The sequence below is a fragment of the Pseudopodoces humilis genome, chromosome 3 (genome assembly GCF_049639895.1).
Source record: "Pseudopodoces humilis isolate 2021_Gansu_Grassland_sample_001 chromosome 3, ASM4963989v1, whole genome shotgun sequence".
NCBI lineage: Eukaryota > Metazoa > Chordata > Aves > Passeriformes > Paridae > Pseudopodoces > Pseudopodoces humilis.
The window spans coordinates 58585371-58592299 of record NC_142202.1 but is presented as its reverse complement, the minus strand read 5'-3'; positions in this window follow the sequence as shown (position 1 = coordinate 58592299).

Below are 6929 nucleotides of genomic sequence, written 5' to 3'. Positions count from 1 at the left end.
ATCTCATCCTCCTCTTCTCTACTCAGCCTCCCTTTGTCTTCTCCCTTGGCAAGCATCCTACTTTCCTAAGCAGAGTGGGTTGTCAGGGAGCACCACAATGCTACACTTTCTCCTTCTGCTTTGTCTTGTCACTCATGCCTCTTGCTGCCCTGCCTGGGAGGACTTTTTGCTGTGCCAATGGATATCCTCAACTCCAGAATGGAAATGTGCCCTTGATAGCACATGATGTCTCTGTTGGGACGTCAACCCTTCCATCACTATTAGGTCACAGTTTAAAATATAAGGAAATGGTAGAAATAATAATAATAATAATAATAATAATAATAATAATTATTATTATTATTATTATTATTATTATTATTATCATCATCATCATCATCATCATCATCATCATCATCATCATCATCATCATCATCATCATCATCAACACAGTCTCTTGAAGCAACTTTAGTAACACCAGAGAGTTGGCTGCACTGTTCCTCACCTTTCCTGCTATATATCCAGCATCACTTTTAACAGCTTGAGGTTTTCTTCATTAAATCCTTTTACACTCTGGCTCATGCCAGAGTGCTTACATATCCCAACAGGAGTGATCAGAAAAGAAGGACAATTATTATAATTTATGAAAAACCTATTTGCTTTGTTACTGCTTCATGCTATTCCTCTTGTTATTGTGCAGATGAAGAGTTACAGTATTTTGCATTTTGATTTTTATCTATGAAATATCTACTGAAAAAAAAAAGCCCTTATTTCTGTATTTCTGTTTGGGGCCCTTGGCTGCATGTATAATCCCTGTAATGGTGCCAATAGGAGTAATAATACAACAAAACATAGAGAAGTTTTCCAAAACACACAGAACACACAGTGCACAGAAGGCACATGTGCTTGTAAAGGGTTTGTGAAAAGCAAGCTGGCAAAAGGAATCATACCTTCTGACAATGTCTTCTACAGGTGCAGATTTGGAGGTGCAATAAGGTTTCTCTCTGAAAGCCAAGCTGCCTGTGAAAGAGGAAGGAATTGAAGATACACCCTGCTCTTGGAAAGAAAATATTCTGTAGGCTGCAAACACTGGAGTATGGATTTTAGATACGTTAAGGGAAATCACACTTTTTTAGTGTGATGCTTCTATGTACATGAAATGAAGGCCAGCTGGCTGTGAAGAATAGGAAGTGGAAAAGATGTAAAGACAGAAGAAGAATGGAAGCGAGATATGGAGAGAAAAGGGAAAGAAGGCATCCAGTTTTTAACACAAGGCAGTAGATCCTGCCTGTATGTAGCTTGGAGACTTCTGTGTCTGCCTTTGAAATACACATTCAGTTCTGCTGAAGATAATCTTTTGTTCTTTAGGAGCTATAGGAGCTATAGGAGCTCCTTTTCTAACAACCAAATGAAAAACACTTATTACTACTACCAGCAAAAGATGAGTAAAAGTCAACAAGAAAGATTATTTCAATATTTATATAATGGCAATACACATTCATGAGAGATGTCTACTCCTACTTTTTCCTCATCAAGTCCTTACTGCAGCTATACAGCTGTGTTAACAATACATGAACACAGCCAAGCTTGTGAAGGATCTTCACTAAAGAAATGGTCTGGGTCTTACAAAGGACCCAGAAGAAGCAGACACCTGATGCCAAACAAAAATATGTCTTGCTGAGTGGTCCTATCAGGTAATTCACATTTTTACCAAAAAGTCAGATTTTGAGGAAAGATAATGAAAAGTATCATTGCTGCATTTTGATGTTTGCAACTGGGAGATGTAGAGCTCCAGAATTTGTCTCATCTGATACTGCTGAACACGTACGTAGTTTGGCTTTGCCCAGAGCACAAGTTATCCCATCCTCTTCTGTGAATTATTTGGCAGGCCTTCTTCCCCCTGCCCCCAAAAAATGGACAATTTTCAATAGTAAATCTCAGCTCTGAAAACTCCATCCTAACTGTGCATCCAAGATTGATATAAATCAATGAGTTTCTTCCAGTGGACCTCTGCTGGTTTCTGCCAGCTCAGCATCCAGCTCTGAGTATTTCCTCATATGCATTGTTCCTTCTGGTTTAACCAGTCCTTGCTCCCCTCTCTAACTAGGCAGAGTGGTAAATTGTAGCAGACATGCCCTAATTTCCTTATCACAAATGAAACTTGTTTTCCTTTCAGATTCCCTGTACAGTTTGGCAAGACCTCTCTGCCCTTGTTCATCTCTGTCTCAAACTGAAAGCACCAGTAAGGCAGAGGATTGCCAGGCAGTTTTATATTTATGGGGGAAGCCTGTCCCAGAAAACAGATGACTCTGTGGTAACTGGTTTTGGGTAAAACCTTTCTGCTCCTGGCTAATCAATAATCAGGGCAAACATGAGGTGCACTGAGATGATCTGCTGCAGAGCAGTAGGTGATAGCCCAAACTCCTGTAGAAGTCTCCAGTCCTTTCCAGAGAAAAAGTAGAAAACTCACAAAGAACCCCTATTTATTCTTGTAAAAGTGAATGGGCAATCTTTAAAGTGAATCAAGATGAGATCTGAAGGCTCTTGCAGTGTCTGGTTCATGAAAGACATTAGAAGTTCACATTCATGCAAGGCTTCAAACATGAAAGCTGGTGGAGTGACAGCTGGTGGCAAAAGAGATTTTGTCTGCTGCCGCTTATGGAGGTCAGGCCAGATCCTAGCGCTGACAGTGCTTTCTTTGAGGCTTGACTACTTCTGTATTCAAAGGAAAATTATGGCAGCTGCCACCTGCAACTTATAAGAATTCAAAAGAGAAGAGAAAAGAATCTTCTCCTGAAACAACCTTCAGGGAACCCCAAAGTGAGGGGAGTGAGCACAGTAGAAGTGGAGAGATGAGAAGCACAGTCCTACTCAACATTTCTGCTGTAGACTTGGTCTGCTAATAGCCATAAAAAAATACTTGGCTTGGGGCCTACTTGCAATTATAAACAAATATTTACTCAGTCTTGACAAGCTCATTAACTCTTCATGTACAAATCCTTATGCATAGTACAGCCAAATCTTCAGAAGCTGTTGGCTGATTTTTAATATATATTTATATGTCTGGAAAGTGTAAACTTTTAATTTCATTCAGCTTTTACTTAACTGATTTGGCATCCACAGACTATGGTCTGTAAATTGGCACAGGAGCACTGCAATCAATGGACCAGGAAGTTCTCAGTAATGCAGGCTTTGGCTGTTCACCTATTGGCTGATAGTTACAACTTTCAACTCAAATACTTCAGATTGCAAAGATTGCTCCTTTGGCTAAGCATTGTAAGTCATGACAGGAATACAGAAAATGTGCCATTATAATCTATAGAAAATCACAGGAAAATATTTTAAAGGAGCCAGGACCATATGATTTTATCACCGATTTTGGGTGAGAGCACCTAGGAACAGACTGTTACATTGGACCCCAATAAAAAAGTCCTCAAAAGAAAAGATTTAATAAATCAGGACCTATTCTAATGACCTGAATCTGTGAAGAAGTGAGAACCAAGAAGCCTTGCTGTGAAAAGACCTCAGCACCTCACCCTGTGTAAGGATTCTCTAACAGAAGAATATTTATTTTCCTGTGTACTTATCTAGGCATGAACTCAGATGGGTGTTAATTTTGGGTGCTGCGAAGGGGTGAATGTATTGTGCAAGTACTCTGTACTGGGCACTAGGGTCTGCTGCCTTAACAAGAACCTTTAAGTTCAGTTTTTCTCTAGATTCATGAAAAATCAAATAGCTCTTTCCATCAGAGGTTAGCTGCAGGAAGGAAGCATGGCAAGGGAAATCCTCAGGGCAGTGGCACACAGTAGCTCACAGCCACTTTTACTAAAGTAATGAACTATGGGCAACTTACATTTCATATCCTTCCAAGGACATTTTGAAGGATATTCCATGGGGTTGGCTGATGTTCTTTCTGTATCTCTTTTGACACAGAGATCTGAGCTAGATTTTTTTTTATTATTATTCATCTTGTTTGAATTGGCTAATTCTGTTAGAAACAGCTAGGATCAAACATATATTTTTTTTTTCTAGAAGATGCTCTGTGTCCTGCTGTCTCTGAAGCCAAGCAAGTAATAGGATATGCACAAAGGCTGCCAAAGTTTTTTAAGCAATGGCTTTAGTCACCTTAGAAATTTATTGTAAGTTCCCTCATGAAGAAAACTTTCAGTGGGGCATACAACAAACAACAGAGCTTTTCTGCCACAGCTCCTGTCTCTTTCTCCAGCTGGTGCACCCTGCTCCTCCTTCCGTCACTTTTTGAAGTCAGCAAAAGCACTTTAGAGCACAGCTGAGTATGGTGGAGGCAGTATTGCCATGCAATTCATTGGGTACATGTCATCTCAAGGTATCAGTGGCAATTAAAAAGGAATTTTTGGAGCTGGTGACTATAATTTATTTACCCTCCTAATAAATCTGAGGCTGCAGCAGGCATACATGCACAGGCATTATGATCAAAAGCCCTCTGGAAGATTCCTATGGCATTTACAGCATCTAGCCAAACCCATAAGAGGAGTTCTGTGTGGAAATGCGGAGGGTGTGTGGGTGATGTGACAAATGGCTCTGATTCTTGAAAAGGACAACTCCTCCACACAGGGAGAGGAAATATAAGCAGAACAAGAGTAAATAACCATGTACATTTAATATTTTGGGCAAGGCGGACTTTTTCCTCACAGCATTCCATGAGCCTCTGACTGCCCCTTGTATCTTCACAATCACCCCACAAAAAAGGCAGCCACCCTGCCTGTAAGCACCAAGGGCTCTGCCTCCTCAAGTCAGACTGAAGGGGAGAGAGACAGGAAGATGACATGCTGATACAGGGGAAGCAAAGGAAAACAGAGGGAGAGAGATTTGAAACCTGATCCATCTAATAACATCAAGACAGATAGTGATTTTCCACTCTATCTAGTAGGTCAAATGATCTTATAATGCAGTGTTAGAAAGAAGATGGAAATATTTTCATTTTCTCTCAGAGTCAATATTTCCCTAGTTGGAAATTAATCACTGTAAAAGAAGTTTAAGGGGAGTCTGTCAAGGTTTATTTAGGCTTCAAAATAACTTTTTAAAACACTGGCTTTTGTTGTTGTTGCAGGTTTAGAGGTCAGAGTTTCTCTACATAGCATTCTTCTCTTGACAAATGATCTTTTCAGCAGTCAGCCAGGTATTTTTTTATTTTAAAGTGACTTCTTGTGTGTCCTGCCATAAGGAAAACTGTGCAGATACAGTGGAAAAGGTAGAACAACCACAGTCAGCTCTGTCATTGTCTCATGAATCAAACAAGATGTCTTACCCTTTTTTTTGTTTTCTGATTTTCTTTTTTTTTAACATGATTGCAGTGAATCCTCACCTACCAACCTGCCCTCTGATTCTGAAGTAATTGGATTTTGAATATCGATAATGCCGTATGAGGTGGCTATTACTAATTTACAGAAACTTCCAGTGAAACTCCTGGATTAAAGGCAGCTGGCCATTACTTGTGGATGTTCAGGTTATCTGTAAACTAGCTGTAAATTGCAAGATGAGCCTGAAAGACTATGTCTGAAGAAAGGGTGAGAATAACTTTTCCATCTACAAAATAGCACTGATTTTTCTTTTCACTTGACTCTCTGTCCCTTTCGGAAATTCGAGTTGAAAAGATACCAAAACAGGGCGTCTCTGCCCGTCAGTGATGTCTAAATTGGATTACTCAGGCAAAGTTTGGGCTCTGCTTTCAGAAGCAGCCTGGATCTGAGAGTGAAGGCAGTGCCTCAAGGAAGCAGCAAACAGCACAGCTTTCCTTTTGTCACTTCATTTGCGTAGCTGAATCAGATTCTGTACCACACACCAGAAATAGCCCTCAAAAATCTGAACAATTCACCAGGAGGTCTGTTGAGACCCACAGCGGGAGCAAAGCTGGCTGCACCTCCCTGTGACTTAACCACACTGGAAGGCAGGAGCCTCACTGAGGGCCTGTGACTCCAAAATGTTATTTCTTCTTATCATACATCAGAACACATCTGTAGATGCTTTTCTGGCAAAGATGCCAGATGTTTTGGTTCCCTTTATCATCATGCATTGATTATTTCTTGTTTGTTCAAGGCTTGTTTATGGTTTTATATTTTGTTTCTTCAGTGACAACTTTTAATTATTCAGTGATAGGTACTTGTTATTTTGCTAGACACGTTTAATGTTCTGCTATTATACTCCAGGGGAGCTTTTCAAGTTAGTAATAATAAAAATATTAATGAGAAAATAACGTTTTAACTCTATCTATTCTTGCTGCAATTTTTTGACACTCCTTGTTTAAGGAACAGCTTCCTTTACCTAAGAACTACAGATTTTGGACCATGTCTGGTATAAATTTGGTTCACTGAAAACATAGTGATCTCTCTTTGTCCTGTATGCACTGGAGAGAATATCTCTTCCTGGGAGGCAACTCAAGCAAATCACTATGACATCTCTTATCTGGAGGCCCAGAACCAAGCTGGGACACAAAGTGCCTCCCAGACTGCCAGAGCCTCTCTTGACCACAGCACTCCCCACACTCCCCAGCTTCATACAGGTTGGTGTCAAATCTGTTTGCTACAACAGGCAGGCGCTGCTTTACACTGAGGGATTAAAGCCCAACCTACCGAAAACCAGCTACACAAAAGATGACTGCATGTGCTTCTGCGTGTGCCTTGTTTTGTAAATACTTGACTACCGGTGAATTCCTGACACCAGGCGAGGAGGGCTCTCTGTCTCGTGGGCTGCAGCAGAGCAGTGCTTGTGGTTGGTGGGTACACTTAGTGGCTGGACTTCTGGGTGAGCTGTTTGCCACAGAGTCCCGTTAACTCTGTAAGGAACCTGTTGGTGGCTCTCTGCAGTTGGGTGTGGGCAGGGAAGGGTGAAACGGGGAGCAAGGGAAGGGCTGAAATGGAGGACCAGACCGACTTCGCTGGAAACTAGGGATCACATACATGAATCATCCAGTA